This window comes from Lonchura striata, chromosome 10 (assembly GCF_050655825.1).
Source record: "Lonchura striata isolate lonStrDom1 chromosome 10, ASM5065582v1, whole genome shotgun sequence".
NCBI lineage: Eukaryota > Metazoa > Chordata > Aves > Passeriformes > Estrildidae > Lonchura > Lonchura striata.
This window is the reverse complement of record NC_140712.1, coordinates 13,501,461-13,528,574: the sequence shown is the minus strand read 5'-3', so window position 1 is coordinate 13,528,574 and position 27,114 is coordinate 13,501,461. Positions and strand designations below refer to the sequence as shown.

Below are 27,114 nucleotides of genomic sequence, written 5' to 3'. Positions count from 1 at the left end.
GATTTTTCCCTATATTCCTCATGCAACTCTCATTATATGAGTTCTCAAGGTCTTGTCACCCTTGTTAAAAGAATGAAATGTGGAACAGACTCATTTCAATCCCTCCTACATTATTACAAAAGCTTCCCTGAGAGTGTTCTCTGCCACTCTTACCAACCCTGTCCCTCTCTGTTCCAAAGACTCTGTTGTTGTGATCACACCAAGTTTCCATATATATTCTTAGCCAATAGGGTGCTATAATAAAGCTCTCTTTCTTGTTTTTTTTATTTTCCTCACACATTTCATTCATTACTGTCAAGGTCCTATTCTTGGGTTTCATACATTCAACTTCTGATGCACCTTTTTCTTCAGAATTCCAGCACCATAATTTCTGGCACATTTGACTTCACCACTAACATCCAATTTAGTTAACAACTGCCCCTATTACATTCAGACTGGCAGTCTACTCATCACCTGCTACAATGGTGTCCTTTGAGATAATGAAGGAAGAACTGAGCTAAACTTTTTTTTACTTTTACATTTTTCTTTAAAGAACAAATTTATGAAAAGTCGCAATTTAACAGCAAAGGAACTGTTTTTCCAAATTTTGTTAACAGTCAGAGCTTCCTTCTGTGCAGAGTTAGAAGTTGTGCAAACTTCCCACACACTATTAGTTACTCCCCAGATCATCCTTGATTAGTAAGAAACTAAAATTTCATTTTTCATTTACTGTAAGAATGACAGTGAAAAATTTCTTATGCCAACCCAACCAAAGCTGAGAACACTAAGGGAGTGCTCCCAAATGAAGGAGTCCTTAATTCCAAACAGGCATTTGGCACACTCAGCATAGCAACTTACAGACAGATCCAGCCATGTCTCAGCTGTTGCACCACAGGCTCACAAGACAGTGATGTGCCATTAGAAATTTCAGCAATATATATTTAAGATACAAATTCAACTGTTGCATTTCAGGGCTCATATCCTGTCAAATGCATTTATTGTGTTCAAAATGCTGTTTCAGAACTATCAGACCAAAACTCAAATCACACCTGAGGTTATGATGCTGAGGCTGCTTTGCATCTAGAGGATTTCAAGGCAAGGAGAAAGATGCTGACTAAGGCAGATACCTGGTACCTTGAGGTTTCTCTGCCTTTTAGATTAACAATGAGCTGTGAGCAACTGCAGATTTCCTGTAGATGGGAAGACAATTTACAAATCATTTAGGATGTAGCATCACAGCTGACTGACAGATTGTTTTTCCCTATTTATTTGACTTTTGGACTGCCCACAGAGTGTCAGTTTGGCAGACTGAGCTAGTGCAAGGGAAGTGGAAAGGAATCTGCAGTCAGAGACGGGTGGTGGAGAGACAGGACAGGACATGTTGCCATCTGACTGGCAACACAGTCCTAAATTGATTAATGCAGGAGTAGAGAGAGGACCTTTAACGCAAGTGGCTAATATCAAAATGTGTCATTGGGCCTCTATTTTTCACTAATTCATGAACAATCAGAGATTCTGCCTTAACATTTTTCTAGGCAAGGAAAAGATACTAAATTTTATACAGAAAAAGAATGTTAGTAAAACTACAAACTACCCCAAAATGAAGACAAAACTCTTTCTTTTGAACAGAAGCAGGCTGGGACCTTTGTGTTACTCATTAACTATTTTGCTTCTTGGTTAGCATTTGTGTCCAAGTTTCCAGTATCCAGTTCACATCACATCTACTTTTCTCAGAATTTTCAATGCAGGATGTATTCTGCACAAGGGGGAGTAAACAGTTTCTAGAAATGGTTCTATTTATAAATGCCGTGTGATTTCTTTTGCTTGAGTAATTTTAAACCATCAGTAATCAATATGCACTTACTGGTGGACATAAGGACAAGAAACTCTAGATTAATCTGATAATGGATGAAAAACCCATTTATTACTTCAGACCTGTGATAGCTCTCTTGCTACTAGATATTTTTTTTTAAATAACACAATTAAAAATGAGAGAATGGGCTTACCCCTCACATAAGTCTTTGTCTGAAAAGGGAAAGAGGTGATTCATGACAAATCAGCTGATGGCTTAACACACACAGTCATGCCTTGGCTTCTCCCAAGGACTCTTTTTTTTGTCCATGTGCCTTTCCTTTACCACAGATTGAATTTATCCAGGAGAAGGCCATACTGAACACAGTCAGTCCACCAGGAATTAATACTAAGAGGCAAGCTCAAAAAGCAGCTACTTCAACCATCCTGCAGGGGTTTGGGTCAGACCCATGAAATCAGGGAAATGAGTACAGCAGCTGGTACACTCACTGATGTGTGTTAATTACTGTTTGGCAGAATATATTTCCAGAAACGCTCACACAGAATCTGAGGGGAAAAAAGGCTTCCTGGCACCACAACAATGTTTTCAGACACCACATTCGGATGTGAAGCAGTAGGACAAGTTGCAGAAAATAACCCCAGACAGTATCACGCCCACCAAGCCCTGACAAAGCACCACAAACCTGACATATTTTCCCCTGGCAGCCAATCACATTATTGCACAGGAGCGTCACTGTGTGTCCTCATCTCCAGTGCTCAGGTGCCAGAGCAGAACTCAGCCCCCCAACACCCTGCTCACATCCTGGGGACACACTTGTGCACTTGAGTGCCTGCCAATGAAGTCCTTTACATTTCAGCCACTGAACAAGCACACAGAGCCTGAGGCTGCTCAAAACTAGGCTGGCTACTGCTTCTGCCATGCCAAGGATGAGAAGAGTACTCGTAGTTTTGGTCACCCAGCATCCAGCTTCCCTGCAGGGCCGGATCCATTAGGCAGGCAGGCCTTTTGTAACCCCCCTTCTGTATTCTCCCTATTTCCAAACTCTTCATAACAAAGGTTCCTTTTCTTCTGATGCTCCAGACAGAAAGCAAACCCAGATCCATCATCTCTGAGAGAAGGAAATTAATAAGTTATTTACTGGACCACAAAGAAAAGTGAAGACTTTTGGGAGTTCTGCTGTGCTGCAGGTGAGTAGAGACATGACTCCAGAGGTTATTATCCATAGAACATCAAACAACTTCAATAGAAAAGACTGGAATAGATAAATCTCAATGTGTTTTATAGTAAGATTTTAATGAAAAATTGCTACTTATACTTTAAAAAAAGTCTCGTTTTTTATGTATTCATTTATTTCAACTTACATATAATGTTGCAAATACATATATATTGCAAAAGGCACGGCAAACATAATTCCCATTTGGGGTTTATTATTTTAACAGCAAACTGATATTGTAAAATTCATAAACTATTCCTAATTCCTGTTTATTTCTTCATAGTGCCTTCTAATTTCTAGCAGCTGAGTGAGATCATAATCATGGCAATTTTGCTTGAATAAAAGAGATTTAAGAGACGGGGAATAATCTCCCATGACAGCTAAAATATTAATCTACTTCAGCATTAGTGGCTCATGAGATCTATGTAAAATCTGAGTCCTGTAAGCTTGGAAAGTACACAACTCTAATGTTGGGGAGGTTACAATGACCTTGACAGAGAAAGGCTCTATTATTACTTAGATAACTTGCAAAGAGAGTGTGGATTGAAGAACATAAAAGAACTGACACTACCTTAACCACTTTTGAGAACCAGTGAAAAATTCTCTTGAAATACCATCATCCTGCTGCTGCATGTCAACCAAACTACACAGACAAGCTTTGAGTCAGCAGCATTAAAGATGACTTCTAGATAAACTCTATTTGTGAATACTAGTCAGTACTAAAAACAAGAGAACCCTTCCTGAACATCATTATTTTCCCACCTATATTTCGACTCCTAGCTGCATTTGTGACTTTTAATACCCTCCTGTTCAAATACTGATAAGTACTTGTTGTAAAGCAATAACAATAAAAGAAGAAAATAATTAACCTATTTAACTTGATACTGCATCATGGTATAAAGTAAATTGGCCATGGAAATGTTATCTGAACGTTCCAAAGCAGCACTGGCGTTGGGAACAACATCAAGATAGATTCAGCCATCAGCAGAAACCTACACAGCAGACCATTATTCGGTTATTAAGGGAACATGCTTTCAGGATGTAACTCAGATTCTTTTGATGAAAAAACTAATTTAAAAGATCACAACCAAGCTCTCTTGAACATTTGGTTAAATAATGTGTGCTTTTCTTCAGCTTCTGCTAAGAAAAAGGGAAAATAGGGTAGTTTTGAAGGTGTAGGTCATCTGGAAGGAAACACTGACTGTTGGAGCTGCAGACCCAGCTGTTTTAACCTTTCATTTTTTCCAGCAACTCCCAAGCATCTGTCTGAAAACACACCACACTATTTCTAGAGGTTAACTGCTCTGTCTTTGACTATTAAGATTTGTTAATTATAATGACTACTATATCCTTAGTGGAAACAGCAGAGTACAGTCTACCCAGACATATTTTCTTCCAGATTTATTTAAATGAATATTTTTTGTTTTAAAAAGGAAATCTGCTCAGTGCAGGTATTTCCTCCTAAAGTTTCATGTTTTTCCCTCAAGTCAACGTACATTTGAGCCACACTTGATGGTGATGTCAAGGAGGCAGTAGAAACGCAGAGAGAGCTAAATTTAAATGACAATTTAGATTTGAAGCATACCTGGGGCTACAGTCAATTTTGGAAAGTATTCATAAATTAGAGCAGTAGCAATATTCTGAAGTTTGGTTGTATGAACCCTCATGTGGGGGTCATTTGAGGGACTGTGGGAAGTGATCTGTCTTTGGAAAAGATATTTCAGAAGAAACATGGAAGGACAAACCTGCTCAGGCAGGTAGGACAAAGCTCTGTGGCTTCTTCATGCCCACTTTCACCATACCCACTGAACCACCACAGTTTAGTGCAAATGGTGGTTTTCAGTTAAAAGTTGAACTTGACTGCCTTGGAGGGTTCTTCCAGTCTTAATAATGCTATGGTCTAAAATGTTTACCTTTCAGGATACTGACATTTCACCAAATCATGACTACAAAATATGGGGATGTTCCAAAATTCACATTATTTCCATAAATGCGGACATTTCCTCTTTTGAATCTCGAGTTCTGAGTGTAGGCTTTGGAGATACAATACAGAATTGTACAGAAACATCCAATTATTCTCATGTCAAATCATCCCTGTTTTGCATGGACTGATAACAGAATTTAGAACTCTTTCATTCCATACACACAATCATTAACTTCACCAGTTAAAAGTTATGTACTTAATCTTCCCAAGGGAAAAACATATTAAAGCAAATAGACACTATTTTAACAGAAGCTGAATTATTTTCAAGAAAATATCTCACTAAAGGATAATATTCATGTCCTCAGCTCATCTGCTGCCCATTAGGTGCACTCTATTAAGTGGAATGAACAACAATGTGCAAAAGTGCACAGATTTCTTTTCTCAGTTAAATTACACCAGTTTTATGGCTTTTTCTATCACACAGTCAAAAGAGAGCACTGAAATTGCTGCTCAGTACTATTACAGGTATGTGTTTAGATTCTTCTGGTGAATTTTGTCCTGATACCCCATCTTATTAAACCTAAAGGACAGACCTGTGTGTAGGCATGTGTCTTTTCCTCGCTGGCAAACTCAGTTCACACTTTCCTATTACCTAATGGACATCTGGGTGACTCTTGATGTCAGATTCAATTTCAGTCAAAATGGTTGGAGCTCGTTCAACCAACTCTGCAGGCTAAGCTCAGCCTGAATTTTAAACTACACTATTAGAAGGTGTAGCAGCCACAGCCTTCAGCTATTGGTCTTCAATCTTAACATGGTGACTGAGGACAAGCTAAGGGTGACTCTGCCCCATCTGCACCCAGTCTGAGATATCTGTACAGTTTAGCCACAAAAAACCAACCAAACAACAACAAAAAAATCACACAAAACCAAACTAAATATGAAGAAATGTGAAAAAAAAATAGTTTCTTTTGGGAAAAGCACAGATGTGTAGGCAGTACTATCTGTACAAGCAGCAGTAAAATGGCTGGTTTGTACATTTTAATTGATGTGTATCAGAGAGAAAAATTCAGCTTAAGTTGCCCAACCCAAGCAGAGGCAATTCAAGACATTTTTGATATTGTGGACTGTGCTATATCTTGTGGGGCATGTTTACGAAAGACTACGTTGAGAGAAATGAGTGGGGGAAACTAAAAGAGGGCAGGAAGTGTAACAACTTTGAGGACTAGCAATAATTCAGATGACGTTCCAAATGCTTATCAAAACTGCCTTGAAATATTTATTTTGATTTCAGTTGTGGCTACTTCTTATAACTCATGGTTATCTCTTAAAAAATTTAGAAATCAGCAATCATACCAGGGCTGCTGAATTTTCAATGTAAGGAAATAGTCTGAAACACTCCCGTATCAGGACTAACTCCTCATTTATTTTCCTATTTAAGAGAGCACTGCTCTGCATGCAAATGGCCTGATGCTTACAGCAGCGTTTCACTGATGGAATATCAACATATGTTATGAATACTGATGAAATTCATATTCTCTTATAATGTAGAATGCATTTTTCCAATCCCATTGTTAGTGCCTCTGATTCCAGCACAGGACCAGCACATATTCCTTTTCTGCCATTCATTACAGCCTTTCCGTCTCCTAATACCTTCAATTATATTCACCTTTTTTTAAAATGGAATCCCAATATTTTCAGGCTCATTTTAAAGGGCATTTTAATAATGCCCAGGTTGTGTATAGAATTGTTAAAGGTAAAAACAAAGCAAATGAGATTTTAGGTGAGATTTTAGGTAAGGTTATCATATTTTCAAAGACTCTCAGGAGACTGGGATGCTGAATTACCCTTAGTTACAATGCAAATTGAACATCCAAATTCCTTCTGTGAGACCAAAAACATTTTACTTATGTACCAAAGAAAAAGACTTGAAATTTAAAGATGACCTGCTTCATTACCTACAGTATCTTTTGTATCTTGGCATTCTAGGACATTTCCAAACCTTGTAGCATCAGTGCATCAACAAATATATTGTCTCTGCTGCTCCTAAAACAGAAAATGGCACCTAAAAAGCCCTTTGACACTCAAATAGGAATAATTTGAATTTTTTGTGTGCGGAATTACAAAATTACCTAAGCATATTCTTTTCTGTTTAATTTATTTAATTTTTATGATTAAAAGGCATTTGATTTTGCAATATTTCAGTTTACATTATAATGGTTTCTCAATAAATCGGTACTAAAATTAGTTTTCCAGTGTATTCAAACATTTTTAGATTCAGCAGAATTGTATTGAAACTGAACGAATTCTAGTTTTCCAATAGTTTTAGTGTTGCAAATCTACTATTTTTCCAAAGGTGTTGAAATAAGGTTAGAAATAAAATTTTAAGAATTTGCAATGAAAAAAATGAACTATATTGCTCTATATTGCTCTTGATTCCCTGTTGACATTTCCAGCAAGTGGTCACTTTTTTCCTATATGTCTCTCTTAGTACCTTCTGAAAGATAATCCTACAAACACTATTCCATCCTTGTGAGTGGAAACTCACCTCTCCCGTCAGAGTTTTAGCTATCTAAATAATGGGCTGTAAGCCTGCTTTTTGACAAACCAACCAATTCTAGTTCAGTGTTTACCAAAACTGATGGCTCTGCTGCCCTAAGTTCACAAACTGGGAGCATTCCTTCTTTCCTCCCCTGCTAACAAGGATGCCAGCCTGGAGAGAGAGAAGCAGTCTGTGTTTCACACACAGTCAGCATTACTGAGAAAGTGAATGGAAATACTGAAACTCAGGCACAGGCTCCTGAAGTCACTCCAGTTTTCTACAGGGCGTGAAGCAAGAGCTTCTCCCCTGTACAGCTCAAGGTCTGGGAGAAAGGAGTAAGGGATGATTAAAAGCTCAGACATGTTCCAGCCAGGTTCCCTCATCTGCAGAAGAGCTGTGGGAACTGCAGCCAGGCCACAGTGCAGCCACTTTGCACTTTCCCAGTTACCAAGACCTTTTTAAAATTTTACAGTTTTTAAAAGAAGTTTTAATTTAAAGGTTTTGATTTTTTTTAATTTACCATTTTAGAAGTAACTGCACCTTAACATGCACAGACAAAGAGAAGCACCCCAACCTTTGAGTGAGCAGATGACCCTCTGCCCATTTAAAGACAGAACAATGCAATTTTCCATAAACCCAGTCTGTGTGTTTCCAAGTGGAGATAAGTACGTTAAATGTCAGCGTTACTCTTTCCTCCCACTCACAGAAAAGCTCATTCTTCCTTTTTACTATCTATTATCCCCATTATGACCTTTTATTCTACAAAGGTTCTTGAGGATTATTTTTTTTATTCTATACCCACATGACCAGCTGCAGAAAGAATATTTTCATGATCTCTCAATAGGACATCTGGGTACTATAAAAATAAATGTTCTGTGGTTATGAGAAAGTTCAAATTATTGTTGGCTTTTTAGATAATTTTTAAAAATAATTTTATTAGCATCATCTCTAGTTTTAGCACTAAATTGAAAACTATTCCTATGGTGCATAGGCAAAGCCTCATCAATTTTGCAGTATGGCTATGCAAATATTCTCCCTTCAAGTACCTTAATGAATAATTAATATTGTGCGTAGAGATCTAGCTGAAAGCACCAATCAGAGGGCCCAAATAAATTGGACTGGTATTGAAGAAATTGTTCCCCATGCTCATCAGAAAGATTACTGTTTCTTTTAGAGAATAGCTTTAACAATATGAAATAAAGTCCTTTTGGAATAACCTGCTGATATCTGCATGAATAATCAGAGCAGCTATAAGTTATCTGTCATAGTGCTGGCTGGTGTTCAAAGACATCTGCTGGAAAGGTATTGTTTTGTAATGACAGAAATCAAACTGATTTGGGGAAAGTAACAATCTCTTTTTGTCTTACTTTTCCTTCATCTTTGAAATAGATACTTCCAGCACATCAGTTTGAAATTAAAAACAAGTGACAAAAGCCATTATTTTACTGCAGAAGGACGGAAGGTAACCTGCCAGAAGTTGTCTTATATCAAAAGGACTTTGGATTTGCCTGAAGAATATTAGCTCCCTGTGTTTATGCCCTTCAACAACTCGGGTTTCAGCATTGCTCATGAATTACACTTTATAAAACTGGCACATGTTGGGCATCCTGGTACTGTGTTTCCATGCTAAACAGCTCTGGTTGAAAAAGGAAGCAGTGAGGGGACATACTGGAAGGGAGAGCTGGGACCAAAAAACTACTGGAGGTATTTTTTCTTTCCTTAACAGTGACTACCAGGTACAATTACCCACACTGAGGAGTAACTCACTCCTACCTAAGGACAATGAAACCTGTTCTTTTTAAAAAAACATACTGAAACCAATTTTACATAATTTCAGATAAATCCTGTCATTATGAGTCTGTAGCAATTTTTCTAAGTTAGCATGTGCAACCAATTGTAGAACATTTCAAAACCAAAAAAGAGCATTTATCACTCACTCATTAAAGGTGGGGTTTTTTTATACTTGTGAAAGGCGATCAGTGAAAAAATGTCAGGTTTTACATCCTCCCTCCCCAATGTAAAAGGTCACTAGCTTGAACAACTGTTCAATACTTCATTTTATGCTGTCTACAAGCCTGTTACCTTCAGAAATTAGCACTTTTCTCGTCACTGTGTGTTACCTTTTATTTAGATACTGGGAATACCAGATTCAGATCCTCTGTACTTGCTTTCTAAGTTTCCAGTGTGGGAAAGATTCTCTGTTCAGAAGAGGTGTTAAAACAACAGTCAAAGCATTTTAGAGCATCTGGGCACATAGAGATTATGCCCTTTCTGAGAAACATTATAAACATTTAAGGAAACCAAGCTGGGATCCATTTTTGGATCCATTATGCAGATGGGCATCCATGAAGCTGTTCCAAATCCATGGAAGTCTCAGCCCACTGCATGGGTTTATAAAGCAGAGATGACAGCACCTGAGCAGAATTACCAAAGTCACCCTGGAGTGAGACCTTACATCTGTATCATGGTTTGCTCATGGATTCAGCACAAATGTAACTGCATCATTTGGGCTTGCCCAGCAGCAGAAACAAGGAGCTGCTGTTCTGTCTTAGCTGGCTGTCTGCACAACACTTTCCACTCCAGCATCAAAACAGAGGGTAAAAACACAAATAACAGAAGTAAAACTTGAACTGGCACTTTTAATGTATAACATAATTGTTTTTCCCCACCTTGGTTTGCTTTTCTATAACCCCTGCAAGACCAAGAGACTAGTGTGTCAAATGATGGATGGCCCTCCTTTCTGGTTGCTGCACCACATCCCCATCACACCAGCTGTATTTGAAAAATGCTCTTTTCTATTGTGGGAAAGAACTTCCATCCCCAACTGAAAAACTGAGCTGGCTTATGAGGCAGCTTGTTTGCTTCTAGACCCAAGGGGTTGCAGTGATTGAATGATCCCTAAAGAATTTTTAAGACATATATATGGTATTTAACTGTCTTTTATTATGTTCTTTTTGACTATTCTACATTTATATCTGTATAGGTCCTTAAATAAGGACCCAAGGCTATTAGAGCACCTGTGAGAACAAATGAGAGAATTATAAAAGAACACAAAAAGTTTAAAGGCAGTTGATAACATTGCAATCACCAAAGTTCGCACAAGTGTTTAGTGACTCAATATCTGGCAGAATTTACATCTAAGAGACACAGTATCAAACCAATCTTTTCAGAGTGTTTAGGAGGCAAGAAGATATCAGACGAAAAAATTGAGACCATGACCTAGCTTACTGGAAATTGCAGATAAATGCAAAACTGTAGATAATATATAAATTGGCTTGACAGTAAAAAAAATATGGAAAACTAAAAGTAGATTTAACTTTGCCCATTAGCAACTCTCTGGTAATATGCCTAATGCAGAAATTTAGATTATGAGCAAAAAGTTAGAAACAATAATCGGAACATTTTACCTTCTTTTAACCGAATATGAAAGGGAGCTACTGGCAAGAATGAGCTGAAAACTAGTTTAAAAAATTAATAAAAGGAGGAATAGCCCTGATATTGACTGTTTTCAATGGTTATTGTCATGCTTAGAGTTCACTAAATCATTTTGGCACTTTCTAGTCCTAATGAAACTTCAGAATCAATTCATATGTGTCAATTTAGATTATAAAATGTAAAATAACCTTGATTTATGCATTCTCATCCATAATCATCACTGGAGAATGTAAATATTTTGTTGATGGCTGTCTATGTTGTTGATCAGATGAGACACTGAAAATGACATCTTATTTTCACTGTCAGATCGACACGTCCCAGCAAGCGAAGCAAATAAATTGTTTTTACCTCAATGAAGTGTGACAAGAAAAACACAAAGAGGAACAAAAGTATGCAGGCATTGTTTTTATGAAATAACTATTAAATGAAATTTTTAAGGCTAAGTTTTCATGTCTGAAGAGCCATACCAAGAAGATTTATACGGGATTAATACCCTACACTGATACAAGACTAAAATATTATTCCAGGTTCAAAAGCAAAATTGCAACCACTTCACAGCACCAGAGGTAGCAGGGGCACCCCTGCCTAGCTCTGGGACTTTCATCCAAGGGGACATGTAAATACATCTGATGGAGTTTTTTGGGGAAAGGCAGAACTGCATAACACTAACAAGTTCAGTAACAGAGCAACACTTGCTCCTGACAAGTAATCAAAGCCAGACAAGCTGAAAGCATCTTGCTCAATTTGATTCTCAGGCACACCTTCCCCTTTCACAACTCAGCCTCCATGCAAATAAACATGGCTTTAGAAAAAAGGAGTGCATTCAAATTTAGTGAAACACTACCTAAAAATTTTGCTTTGACCAAAAATTAAAAGTCAAGTTTGCTTACTATGGGAGTTTTTAAAATCTTTTTTTTTTTTTTTCACTCCTTGCCCCCTTTAATTCAGGTCATAATACAGAAGAAATAGACCAAATAAAGTCATTCTGAAAATGTCCAGTGAGTTTTGCGAAATAACAGAAGGCAAAAATGTTTTAATACAACAAAAGAAAAAAAAAAAAAAAAAAAGGCCCCAAAGCCCTCTTGTCAAGCCCCAGCTGTAGGCTCTCTTGGGCAGGCAGAGTGGCCCTCTGCATGCAGCCCGCTCCCAGATGTGATGTGTGCAGCAGCACAGCAGCCCTGCACACAGTGGTGTCTGCAGCAGCACTGCAGCCCTGCACACAGCGGTGTCTGCAGCAGCACAGCAGCCCTGCACACAGCGGTGTCTGCAGCAGCACTGCAGCCCTGCACACAGCGGTGTCTGCAGCAGCACAGCAGCCCTGCACACAGCGGTGTCTGCAGCAGCACTGCAGCCCTGCACACAGCGGTGTCTGCAGCAGCACAGCAGCCCTGCACACAGCGGTGTCTGCAGCAGCAGTGCAGCCCTGCACACAGCGGTGTCTGCAGCAGCACAGCAGCCCTGCACACAGCGGTGTCTGCAGCAGCACTTCAGCCCTGCACACAGCGGTGTGTGCAGCAGCACTGCAGCCCTGCACACAGCGGTGTGTGCAGCAGCACTGCAGCCCTGCACACAGCAGTGTGTGCAGCAGCATTGCAGCCCTGCACACAGCGGTGTCTGCAGCAGCACTGCAGCCCTGCACACAGCGGTGTCTGCAGCAGCACTGCAGCCCTGCACACAGCGGTGTGTGCAGCAGCACTGCAGCCCTGCACACAGCCTGAGCACACACAGAGGTCCCAGGGCTGCCCACAGCCAGGCCCGGGGCCCCTGCTCCTCTGCTCCCAGCACAACAGCCCCAGCCAGGGCCCAGCCAGGCCAGTTGTGAGCTGTGAAAAACATTGTGTGAGAGATGCTATTCTGAAAGACAGCAAAGAGAATTTTCTTATTTATTTATTTATTAGCCAATTATGCTGGCTTTGAACCCTTTGGTGAAAATGCTTTATCTTTGCTTATCCTATCACAGAAAATTATTTAGTTATTTCAAAACCAATTTATTCATATCAAGCCACCAGGAGCTGAGAATGCAGCCCTGACCTCCAGTGTAACCCTGGAGGTATGAAGGAGATGCTAAAAGATTATGTCAGTGCACTGCCTTTTGAAAGTAAACAAAAGGAGTACATCTTAGAGAAGAAAAAATGAAATAAAACAGCCAAAACCCAGAAGCACTAGAAAACTACATCCCCAAGCCCCTGGTGGGAATTGTTTGTTAAGAGTTCCTGTCTAGATAATATCTTGCTTCATTGAAATGTCTCTACCTGTACATGCCAAATGTGTGTGTGAAACCCTCTGAATATGAAAGATCCTAATTTTGAATGACACTCATCACCATACTGTACTTCTGCACAGAATGTGCAGCATCTTCTGGAAGAGCAGCTTAACAAGATCAGTGCAATTATAAATTTCTGTGCACTGGAACTAAGGTTATTTTGCATTACATTAATTTATTTTTTAATGTGTTTTGCTCCTTTCCTTCCTCTGCAGACATAGATCACATTCTAGTTATTTTCTGCAAAGGGTTCATTATACTCTGCTTAATAACTCAGAGGACCTGGCATTTTAGTAGCAAACATCTCTAATTCCTAAGCACAGGATAAATGAGAAAATGCATTTACCAGTACAAGCATTCCTGCAAAAAGTCAAAATGCAAAGCACTGACCTACACCTGAATATATTTTCCTTCCACTCTCCCATTGTGCATTTGGTCTCTACACAACACAAAAAAGGCAGGAACCACTGCTGGATTTTAAGCACCCACATTTCCTAGCTCAGGGGGTACAAATGTGCACACTGGTTTTATCACTTTTACTACAAAACACATAGAGAAAATTATCCCAATCTACTGAAGAAGCACAAGAGTTTTCAGAGACATATGCACTTATTAGCTTAGGTCCAAGAAGGTAATTCTTAAAACCACCTTATGCCTACACAATTAATTTGATTTTAAAAGACAAATAGATACAGCATGCAGGTAATTTTTCCTCAAAAAAAAAAATTAATTATTTTTCCTGACCACCTTTGTCAACAAAGACTTCAGAGGTCATCAAAAATCAAGCTGGGACTCCCAAGCAAGGAGGAATGTGAAGAGCTAGCGTTCTAAAATTTTAAACACACAGTTCCCACTCTCCCTATGGGTATTCTGCCCCTGGGTCCAGACTACTCTGGATTCTTTGCTCCTAGCTTTTCACATGAAACTTTCCCACTAAGGAAAACATTTTCAAAAAAACCTTGAGGAAGAAAAACAGTGCTACACAGGAGATACTATGCTTTCAGGTATACTAAGGTTTTCATAGTGCCTATCACAACAATGGCTATTTAGGATGCAGTTGATATTGTAGAACATTATTTTTCAAGAGAATATGCAAGATAACTGGCCAAAGGGGAAAGCCCTCCCAGCATTACTTTTAGTGCCAACTCTATAGAGATATCTTTTTTATCTTCACCCTTCTTTTTCCACACGGAACAAAGTTCCTGCTCTCTTGCAGTTTTTCCCATCTTTTCATGATCTTTGAACTATTTTTTACAAAAACCCAATGAAACAGGATAAAAGTATATCCTATCTAGCTGTTCAGCCAAGGGCATCTTCTACACCCAAATGTACTGTGGAGGCATTGCTGTCTCACTCCTGTGCCTTCAGAAGCGCAAAGGGAGAGAGAGAGGATGGCTGGAATTCTTTCTGAGGTTGATTTATGAGATCTGGCCTGTCCATGGCCTCATCCAAGGTGGATTACTGTGCTGTGTTCAGAGGGCTGTCCTCTGTCATGCTGTACTGTGCTTCCCTAAGGCTGGTTCAGGTACCTCTGATCAGCTCACACTCTTCCTTAGCTGGTGAAATAGCACACGTGAGCAAGACAACATTTACCATTTCCCATGTTTGGAAGCCACTAGAAATGATCACAGGAGTTACTTCTGCTGCAAAAACCAATGACATTTTACCAACTCCTTGTACCTTCACACACTGATTCTCCTACCTTAGCTTTTATTTCTCCCAGCTGTGTCCCTGGTGGTTTTGCAGATGGGCAGACTGGAAGTTCACATGATAAACATGCAGCAAAGGACAATCCATGAGTTTGCACTGCTTCAGTTACCAGGATCTGCAGAGATGTCAAAGGCATATTATTCCCCATTTGGCAATATGCTTGGATTGCTAATTAATGCAAACAGCTTGTTGTCTACAGTAATACACAATTACTTTTCAGTGACCAAATGGCTCACAACATTTTCAACAAGCAGTTCAGGAGCCAAAAGCATTCCATAAATAAGGTGCTGACACTAAGCTTGTGTATTTTTATTTAAAGATACAATATTACAGCCATCTGGAAAACCATTTATTTAATAACATCCAGCAACATGGGGTTTGCCACCTGTTAACTGGAAAATATTTGGCAAAACAGGTAGCCAGAGGCATGAGCGGATCCTAGTCAGAACTAGGGAGAAAGAAAGAGACTATGACTGACTTGACTGAATTGTAATGGCTTCTTTTTTGAATCACTCAATTTTGGAAAGACAGACACATTTTTGTGGAAGACCACAAATCAAAGAACAAATCCAAACATCAGGAAGTTTTTTACTGTCACAGGAAGGAACCGAGCCCTTTACACATTTCTTAAAGAAAGCAGAAGAGTCTTTGGTTAGAGTGTGTGCCAAAATAAATATGTTTTCATAGTGGCAGTGTTCAAATGAATCACTTGCACAACACAGAGGAAAACTGAAATTTCTATCCTTCTACATTCCATTTGTGAGCAAGGCAATTTGAGATGCTACTGACATGCAGGAATTCAGTTTGGAATCCCTAACCCAAATAATGTCACAGATGTAGCTACCTGCAATGGTTTAAAACATAAACAGAATGTACAAATACTAATTTTCAGGGCTCAGTCATGCCCAAATCTGTATTACATACAGAGATGTAGCTTAAAAGTACTGCTTGTCACAGGGGAGATGACAGCACTGCATCCTACAAAGGAGCCAATCTTCTAGTCCTAACCTGACTCCTTACCTGCTTCTCTCTACAGCCATAAATGCTTGCTCTATTCCCCATTAGCAGCCCAAGTCTGAGCACCATTTTTCACCTGTTCCTGATGCTTTCATCAATATCTCCCTTCCACTGCAAGTACTACATTTCCAGTCACCTTGTCAGTGGAGCTGAGCTTTCTTTTCCTAGTCTCCCCACCACTCTTTTGTTAAACGCATTATTCCTTCCCTTGCTGTGTCTCATTTAAACATTCAAACTGACAGTCTATTAGGTGTTCTGGTGGCAGCTTCTTAAGAGATTGAGGCCTTTTGTGTGTCAGCCCCCTGACACACAATCTACATTTAGCAGGGAGGTGGCAGACACAAAGAATATCTTTTTAAATTAGAGAGCAAGGCAGAGATTTGCAGAGAGTAAGAGAAACTGTTCTGAAAACATGCCTCCTTTGGAAATGGGGTTGCAGGGTAGGGCAGCTATTTTTGAATTGCCCATGCAATCACCATATCAGGCAGTTCAAGAGGTGACACATCTGAAGCGGGTGTGGAGGAGTTTTAACTTTAATGGTCCTTCCCCTGTCTGAAGACATGAACATTGTGATGAGGGGTCCCTGGCATTCCCCTGTGCTGCCAGTGCTGCTGCTGCAGGTGGCAGAAATCAGAAACACCCCTGAAGTTATCAAAAACTGGATGAGAAAAAGTGGGAATAGTATGAAAGTGACTCCTAGTTTGGTAATGTGGCTTGTTCACATACACATTTCTTCAGGTAAAGACACAGCACGGGTGGAGACACTACTGAAAGAGTTTTCACTTACTCATATTAAGAGCACATAATGACACAAATACAACTCTCAGAATAAGAATAATGATGCCAGCATCTCCATAAAACCTCTTATTCTTGAGGACAATAATTTCTTGAACTTTCCAGATTTATGATCATTTTTATTACTACCTTTTTAACACCATCCAACCATATCTATTTTTCTTTGTCCAAATATTATCAAAAATTCATTCTTAAGCCACTTCTATTAATAACTTTTGGCACTTAAATAAAGCAATTAAGAAAGTAATTTAAATGTATTCTTTACCTGGCTCAGATGTCACACATCTGCACAAAGCCCAGATGCTGGAAGTGATGTTTGAAATTCATAGTTTTACTCATGTAACAGATGACACAAGCCAACCTCTCCCTCTACAGGAAGAAAGAGCACAGATTAAAATAAAATATTAAAAAATACAATCAAAAAGGACTGCAAGTACAAATCTTAGTCTATTTCAGTCTCAGAATACTATTGGAAAATCAGGTTCTAATGATTCTATCTCAGAATGTAAATGATATTTTGTTACTTGCAATGGAATTCGTGCTAATATTGACTATTGTTAGCAGTTACTCTTAAGAAGCAGATGATTACAAAATAAATCACAGAGGAAAGGCTGTCACTTTCATTCAGGAGGTACAAACAAGGAAATCATGCACTTGGGGGTGACCCTCACCTTCCTTTCACCCCCTCCTTTCTCCCTCCTTCAGTGGGAATGGGGGTCACTGAGGGATTTAGGGCAGAAACCTGCATTCTTCCCCTTCCTCTCTCTTTGGATTTTACCACCTTCCTCATATGCTGAATGGCTATTCTTCTCTTAAAGGCATTTTTTCCTACTGCCAAAGATGCATATTCACAGCTTTTCTCTTGTGTAAAATAAGTTATTCTGTCTTCTTTTCTGGGTAACTATACACACACAAATATCTATTTAGCTTCTTCACTAAATTTGCTGCCATTTCAGTAACATTGTCATTATTTTTTTCTTAATTAAAAAAAAACAGTTCTAAATTTTATATGGTCTGTTACTAGTCACAAAATTCGTCTCAATACTACATGCTGAAATGGATTTGTTTTTTTCTATGAATTCTCAAGAAGCATCCAAGTCTCATATCAACATAAAGCCATAGGTCAGTGTCAATGTTAATATAGATCTGTAGATAGGAATGGGCAAAAAGGGATTCAGAATTAAACAAGAGATTAAAATCAAACTCAAGTGATTCAAAGTTTTGATGATCCTTGTGCGTTCCTTACAGTTAATGGTATTTTATGACTATATCCCAGCTCTTTTATTTACCTGATCCCACAAACCATTATTTTTCTTGAAATCTTCTATACATTCCTACAGAAGTTGTTCATATCTGTGATTGCCAACAACATAAGACCTTGTTATCAGTTACAGCACATTTTATAAAGTTATAATTTCACTGGTTACATATTGCATTCGTCTTGCCTCTCTATTAAATTCTCTGCCATTTTGAGTGCCAAAAAATGTTCTAAAAAATTCTGTTGAATTAGTACACAGATATATCAAAGAGTAAAGTGAATCTGTCCCCTTAACGCTGCACTACTGGCAAATGAAGGGATATTGCACACTCAAGAAACACTCAACTATTTGAACTATGAGGCACAGTTATGTTATATTAATAATCTTTAGAGCCACTTTAATTTCTTTCAATCCAGACTTTTCCTCTAAATACACCCCTTTCTTGATGCTTTTAATAACCACTCATAAATTATAATGTCCCTACTTTCTGCTGAGCTTGCCATTTCTTGTTACTCTCATGAGGAATGAGTGAAAACTATGAAAAATAATTTATTATTAGATAAAACTAATTGTGTAACCACCATTAAATAAGTCATTCCAGAATTATTTTTCAACTCCTTCTATGGCTGTATATTTTATTATAATTTAGTCTGTTTCAGAAAAGAAGAATCAGTGCTGTCAGGAAACAATCAAAAACAGATTGCAAAATCTGTTTTGAGCAAATGTGTGAGTTCTATCTACCTCTTCTTAGATTCATTCATTTCAATAATTAATATTAAAGTGCTGAAAGCATGACATTTTCTTGTCTTTAAATCTGTAAGCATTGAAATAAAGTCTTAAAAAATTTTAGCTCCATAGCTATGCTGAGAAAAAGGTGTTTTACCACTTTAAAAAACCCACACTACTTAAATTCCAGTATCCTGCACACTTCATCAAAAAAGTCAGCACTATACATTTTTTTTGCTAGCAAGTGACTACATTAATAGCTCCAGCCAATACTGAAAACTCTGAGATCAGTAGTCAACAGACAATATAAAATGAGATAGTACAATTTTAAAGACTTTCAGTAAAACTGAATTATTCCAAAAAGCCTTGAATTATTTTCCAGACAGATATGCTACTAGAAACAGGCCTAAAGCTCTTTCCACAGCCAAAAGCCAAGACTTGCATTATGCAACACCTTAGTTATCTATAATGTGTATCATGCTGAGCCATTCATCCAAGAATATCCTTTGCCTCCTTTAGGGTAAGAGGTAATTTAACCTCAGTACTAGCTCATTTCTCCCAAGATTGCCAGTCTTGTGAGAAATTACAAGATTAGCTTTACGATGAGAACAAATGTGCATTAGACAGTGAAATTTAACCCTACCTTCACCCTAGGGCTGATATACAACACTAAAGGAACAGTTTTTCTCCTAATCTATTGCAGTTTGATAAGGTGAAGCATCCTAGTTGGTATTAAATGGTAAAATGTAAGTATTTTACATTTACTACTGGAAGCTTAAATACCTTATTGACAATCTTTTATTCCCTTAATATACTATTTCATTATAATGGCCAAAATCATTATGCAGAAATGCAGGAATACACTCCAGGATTCAACCTGAGTAATTCAATATTCTTCACTACCAGTATATTATTTTCAATCTCATCTAATATTGTATCTCTCTCTAAATCATCTTTGGAGACCTGGAGACCATAATTGTTCATTCATTTGGTGAGGACAAAGCAGTCTCACACACTAAATCCCTAGAACAGATACACATCATTGTACAGTTAGAATTTCTAAGTGCTCTTAAGACAAATACATGCAGTGGGACAGTGGGACAGTACTTCCACAGTGCTGAGCAGAGCCAACAACACAACTCAAACATTAACAGGGCTGTGCCTTGGTCGCTGCTGAGCAGCCCTGGCTGAGCCAAGGTCCTGATGTTCTTCCTTTGGGTTTGGTGCTCAGTTAGAAGCCCTGCTGTGCTTACAAACTGCCTGGATCTGACTGCCCAGCAAGGATACTCATTGGCTAGGTAAGGGACACTGGAAATGAAAGACTTTTCCTTAAAGGGCTGAAGAAATCTCCCACTGCACTCTGACACATCAGGCTGACACTCATGCAAAGTGCCAGAGGCTTTGTTCCCAGCGGTACCTTGAGGAGACACTGAAGTGACAGTCTGGGATCTCCACACATGGGGCTGGGGGACAGAAATGGCTCAACTAAGCTCAAATGTTTTTCTAACCCAGAAACTCCAGTGGTGAACAAGTTTAGAATTCCCACCCGTGTCTATTCCAGACTTCATTGCCTTATTTTCCATCACACTTGAGCTGAGCAGCCTCTCACTCAGAAATTAAAGAATACTTCAATAGGAGAAACTGGCACTGAGTTCAGGTATGTGGAATGATCAAAATGAATGAATGAAATCAGAGATAGATTTATTCTCTGTTTGTTCAAGCTAAATGCAATTCAGTCCCAAGTCAATTGATGAGATTTGTTCAAGGAGTGATTACATCATAGCTAATTAGAAATAAAACCCACAATATACCAAATTTAACTCATCATTTTAACTAGGTCAGCAAAGAAAAGGTAAGCAGCTCAAATGTCACATGAAACAATGTTAGGAAAGCAATAAGGAGTTTTGAAGTCAGAGGGCATCTTTTCTGCATATAAGTAAACAAAAGATCAAAAACATGACCTACTGTTTTCTGAACCACAGTATTATTCAACTCTTGGAATTTGATTGTATGCTAGTTGAATATGAAATTATTTTTTCAGAAACTGTAATTCTTCTCATTTCATAAACACTAGAGTTACTTGAATTTTTCTTTTTTGTCCCGTTAATGGTTTCCATCCCATTGACAAAGAACATTCCCATTTTTGGCCCTACATAAAGCCTTGAGAAAACCATGCAGATTTCTGACAGAAAGCAATCAGCATTGAGACAGAATTTCAATACCTCTCATACACTTTTAAAAAATTTGTTTTACTTAGATCAATTGGTGTATGACACAAAAAGCATGTTTTGTCCCAAAAATCCCAATCAGAAGGGGGCCTAGCATTTGTCATACTTTCTTTGTATATCAGGTGTGTATTTTAAAACAGAAAACTCCCTAATTTGGTAGTGCTGTCACTTATGTCACTTTACAACACTTATTAAGCCAATATGATGATAAGTCAAAGGAGGCAAGTGCACTTTAACAACAATCTGGATCAGCTTTAGACAGACAGCACAGAACAGAGGAAATTTGCCCAGCAGTCACCAGTAATTGGTTTAATGTGCAGTGACTGTTTTAAGTTAATAATACACTTTTCTACATTGCACCTGTCCCATTCAGTCTTTAATATCACCTGCTTGCATCAGCCTCATAGCTGGTAACTTCTTATACACCAAAATTGATACTGAAAAATCCCTGTTTACCTCCATTCCCCAAACATGCAGAGCTGCTTTATTTTGGCTTCCCTTTTCCTGCAGTTCTGACATCTGGAAACTATTACTTTCCTCTTTTTCTCTTTTTTCTTTTTTTTTTTGGCTCAGTTACTGAAGCACACTCTAATACCTCTTACTCAACTTCTTTTTCTCTGACCACCTCAATAACTATAGCACATCCCACATTGTTCCTTTGCTCTGTCCAGATTCAAAAGATCAATTTCACTGACCACTACTATCATGTTTCATTGATGCTGACATCATCCTGTGGTGCAATATCAGAATTAATGGTCAAGGCTAAACTGGGGTTATGGATAAACTATGAAAAATCTGACCAAAAGAACATTAGAATCTATATATGGAATTAAAGTATTTCTTCCGTTTGTTTTGTCAGTTCAGAATTTATCATCATTATCTTCTAATATTTGACACTTTTAAAATAAGAAGCCTTCTGAATGGGGAAGAGGGAGGAGGTGGTAGTGAAAAGCTAAACTGATATCTATATGGTTTTATATTCTTGATGGAATAGAAATCTGGCATGTTTTAGTTCTTTCATTTGCAGCCAAATAAAACTAATCAAAACACCTGAGTAATAATAATTTTTAAAAATTAGGAAAACAAAAAAAATCTCCAAAATTAACTCTCCTCCCCCAAACAATAAAATACACAGGAAAATAATTATTCTACACCTGCCACCCATTGCAGAAAGCAAGAGATCCCCTTTTTCACAAACTGTGCATTGGTACTGGACACAAGCTGCTGAGGGTAAAATGACCAGGACTGACACCACAGCTATGAAACAGTGGTGCTCTCATTCTGTTTGGAATTTGGAAGAAACTATAGCAATTACCTGGCTCCCTGCTCAAAACAATCTTGTTTGGAAATAACTCATTCCATTTTAATCTTTTTAAATCATCTTTTCCGTAGAGATGTGCTTTTGCTTTTTTGCAAAAAGCTGTGTTATGACTGACATTTTCAGATCTGCTTTTGCCAGGACAGAATTTATTAAAACAAGCTAAAAAACCCTTTAAAATAATAAAGAATTGAGCCACTCTGGATCAGTTGCAAGCCCCTGATCAATTTGTAAATAAATCCATACAGCATACCAGCTAAAATTTAGTTATGCTCACGGTTTGGTCAGGCTTTCCTATTGTGTTCTTGCAACTAAAACAGATTGTATACACATCTAGAGATTTTGTCCTCCCAGTTTCTTCTCCCAAAGCAAAATACTCATTTCCCCTCTCACTCCCCTCTTCTGCTAATGAAGAATTGCATGTGAGATCTTTCCTCTTCTGTACAAGACTATGTATAGAAAACTGACAAGATTTTGCAAACAAATAATCTTTCTTCATTAGTGGGAAGTGAAAGCTTCTATCCATGAATGTCTCACTCTTTCAAGTGCACAGTAGGGGCTAATAATGAAATAATTAAGCACACAAACAAGCATTAAGCTAATACCTAGTGTTGCAGCCACTCTTTCTCCATAACTATTATATTTCCAAGTAGTTTCCATTCTTTCCTGTAAACAGCAGTGCAGTATCTTGGTGGGGGCAGCTTTTCTTTGGAGGAACATTAGAAGGTCAATAGATTTTTTTTACCAATTCCTTGGTCTTACAATAGCACACCTGCTATTGTTGCATCAATATAGACCCATTCTACTGTCTGTTATTTTGATTTAAATTAACATGGAATAGTTTGTAATGCACACAAACCCCAGTAGTTTAAAGAAGTGATATCTAATCTAAAAATACCAATAGTACTGGGAACTAAGTGCAGTTCCATCTTTACTTCTCATCACTATGTTTAAACCCCAGATTTTAAATAGCATCTCAGATGTCAGGGACAAGGCACTGCACATACACCCTGCAAGTTAAGGATGGAGAGAGAGCTCTAGTGCTACACAACTGTGCTTCAACCAGTCTAAGTTACACAATACACAGTCTTGGAAAATATTACATGTTTAGCAATAAACATCAAATTCTATTAAGGGGATTATTGTATTTTCCATCTCTGAAGTTACTACTTGATTCAACCAGGGAAATAAAACTGGCTGTATGAGAGGATTGACTTTCTTTGGTTGCACACATAATTAAATACAAAAGAAAAACAAAACAAAACAAAAATAATAATTTTTAAGTCATTTTCAACAATTTTTTCCCTGATGTACAACAATCAGTTCTCACTAGAGAGTAATGCTTTGGCATTCCAGAAATAAACAGCAGACAAATAGACAGGAATCTGAATTTTTCATTGTTAGTTTAACAGCTTGAAAACTGGAGGGTGATCACAGACAGCTACAAGCAGCACGTCACCTTTCTACAACCCCTCAGAGCCCAACAAGTTTGAAGCTATTGGAAGATACACACTTCCAGGGACATCACAAGCAATCTTCTCTTACGAGCATCTTCACTGAATGACAGCACTTATGCTACAAGTGCCACTTTGCAGGCATAAGCCAGAACAGACTTATATGAGCATCTCTAGCCCTCCAAGAGATTATCAAAATCTTTAGAGAAAGAACATTAGAGGGAAGCTGGGGAGCACACAAGATTTCATTGAGAAGTTCCTGTCCAAAAGGAGGATAGACTTAAAGTGGCTTTATTTTTTTTTCCTTAGAAATAAAAAGAGAGAGATAAAAAAAAATACAGCAGAAATGCATCTAAAGTCACACTATTTTTAAAGGCAAACAAAACAGGAGCTGCAGGGAAACACATCTGGACTCTTTGTTGATGGACAGCAAAGCTTTCATATGACTTCAATTATTATTTCCTTTCTGCAAAATTCTCCCTCACTGCTGGGACAATGAATGTTCTTTTAAACACAGTAGCACAGATGGAGTTTCTGAAAGATCTCCTAAAGAACAAAGGAAAACATGGAATTGGGAAACTTAGGTTAAAAATATTTCCTTAAGAGTAATAGCTTATCCTTACAGACCACTTGAAATACTAAATAACCACAAAAGATGTTAACAAGTTCCTGTGAGCTCCTGATTGCCATGTGAGTCAGATTCTCTCCTGCAGTACAGGGGTGTGCAAAAGTACACACAAGGAGGAATTATCCCAGGGAACAACACCACTTCCATCACACTCTCTCAGGGCTTCAGCTTTCAGAGGATAGCAGAGGCTGCATCACAACCTTGCAGGCAGACACTGTCTTATGCAGGTGAGGAATCAATAAATTTTGCAGCTTCCCAGCCTAAACTCAGCCTCCAGCCCCTGGATGGATGCATCTCCAGCTGCTGATAATGTTCACCATCATCTGAGACTACATCCTCCACAACCTCTCCTACTTGCTGCACATCCTACATTTCCCTGCACTGCCCAACTCACAGCAGGGTGACACTTCAGATTAGACAGGGGACTCATCCAGTGCCTCTCCAGAGATTACAACCCATAATTCAACAGTTCTTGATTTAAAGCCAGAGCAACACACAGGTCAGAATCATACCTAACTTACATGTTCTGCATAATAAACATACCAGGCAAGTGGCTGGTAGCCAGCAACTAATAAATTTGAGTACCACCTCAGATGCCTTGCAATTTACAGCAGTTTTGGATGAGTTTTCCTTGCACAAGCTGGAAAGCTGTGCTTAGAATCCAAATAATTTTTTAAAATTATTATTATACTAGACATAGAAATCCATATTTAGTAATGTGTCATATCTACAGAACCACACAACAGGCCAGAGGTCCAACAGTACTAGTGAACATAAGGAGTTTCCAAATAATTTCTAATGAGTATCCCAACATAACATTCCTTGTCCCACCATCCCTGCTGAGCTTCCCTGTAAGATAAGGTGGTGTTTGCATAGTGAATGAAACTTTTCATTTTACTGATTTTCATTCTTAGCCAATAAACATGGTTTTGGTGATTTATGATTTTTTTATTTTTTTTTTTTTGTTTTGGTTTGCTCTTTGGTTGTTCTTGGGTCGTTTTAGTTCTTAAACAGAGAATCTTTTCTGCAGGTAAAGGTTAATGGTACTGGTTAGTTTTAATGAAACACTAGACCCTTTACCTTGATTTCTCATATTGAATCTCTGCATTTACATGTGTATTTTCCACATGCGGTCACTAAATTAAGCAAACTGAATTAAGAAAGTGGGGGAGGTTGTCTGTCAGTCACTATTTTGTAAAACCAGCTCACATACCCACTGAATATTGTGTGGCCATGCAAATCAAATAGCATCATTTCACATTTATATTGGGCTCACTTTAGTAACCCTCAGCACTGTGCACTCTTCCCCTTTAATCCATAACTCCATTTCATATTAAAGTTAACACTTCAAAACCAGTTTTCTAATTCAGTATGAACACTTCATAATTACATTTTTCTTAAAAGCTGTAATAAACTTTATTTAAGCAAGTGCTTCCCGTTTTATTGCCAACCCCAAACATTGTTCATTTGCAAGCACAAAGTGTCCTCTTGACACGATAATGAAAGTGCATTCATACATGTCAGCTGGAGCAATTATGTACTTCAGATTTCAACGCAACAAGTATCATTCAGGCTTTTCTGCTGACACTTTCAAACATGACATGCATATTAAAATTAACACCTACAGTAGTTCACTTCAACTGCAGGTTTGCCAAGTCCCCCAGAAATGTAGGCACAGGACAGAGAATGGGCATAATCATTTTATAAACAGGCCAACCAATTCCAGAATATATTCAGATGAATTTACTGTTGTTCAATTACCTCTGCAGTACCTAATAGAGGAAGAAACAAAGAAAGCCTCAGAAGGGAGCCCTGACTCTATTAAGGTTTAAGAGTATCTCAAGCAGTCTCAGAGTGCCCTGGGCACACAGGGTGGGTCCCTGTCCCTTTCCCTGGAGCATTTCTCCATTCACTAAAGACAAGTGGCCCAGTCTCCAGCAGGGGAAGCTTGGATGGGAACTGAGAGATGTGTCTGGAAAGACAGATTACATGCTACTGCCTGGAGCACAGAGATTGCTGGAATAATGCTGATTTATTGGAAAGGGGGGAAAAAGTGATTACTTAAAAACTGGATTTTAAAGGACACTTCTTTTCTATACATCTCTGAGTGGCCTCAAACATATTCCATCCTCAGAATTTACAGGAGAAAATTTGGATTATTTGTTTCCTATTATTTTATTGAACTTTTCCGGCTTTTCTTTTTTGCAATGCATCGAGGTCTCAAGAGACCAATCAAAATCCATGGAAAATCACTACTTCCTTGAAGAGGAAAAGGTCCACCTAACTTCACAGAAAGCAAAACTCCACAGGCACAACCTGCTTTAAATGGAATTCCCAGCTGCAGCGCCAGATGCCCCAGGGCCCCAGTTTCCACCTGACTTTTGACTAATGGTACCTGAGATTTTCTGTTTTACAGAGCTGTTCTGAAGATCACCCATCATCTAAAAGCACCCCATGGATCTGAAGTAAGATAAACAGGAGGATTTCTGGTGTTCTGCTCACTGTTGCACATGGAATGACTGATTAGGAGTGTGCTTTCCACCAAAATACATTTTTATAGGACAGAATCCAACAGCAGACAGCAGAACCTGAACTGCTTATCTCTGCTTCATCTTGCCCATCCTCCAGACCCAATCAAAACAAAGTACCCTAATAAATCTGTGTCTTGCTTAAAATATACAGCACAAAAATTCACAATTCTCTTTGTAAAAGATCATGAGAACTGACAAACTCAACCATTACCAATTATAGTACACACGGCTCAGGGAGTAAAACATTGATATAGCAGTTAGGGCTCCAAAGTATTACAA

The 27,114-nt window shown here is 38.4% G+C and overlaps 1 long non-coding RNA gene across 2 annotated transcripts in view; it reads right to left on the bottom strand.

The window, feature by feature from the left end:
• LOC110474173 (uncharacterized) overlaps window positions 1–27,114 on the bottom strand; it is a 352,072-nt gene that overhangs the window by 231,092 nt on the left and 93,866 nt on the right. For both annotated transcript variants that reach the window (XR_014957607.1, XR_002466029.4), the window contains 2 exons: window positions 16,957–17,060; window positions 14,872–14,994 (listed from right to left, as the gene is read on the bottom strand). This is a non-coding gene — a long non-coding RNA (uncharacterized LOC110474173). The remainder of the gene's footprint in view (window positions 1–14,871; window positions 14,995–16,956; window positions 17,061–27,114) is intronic.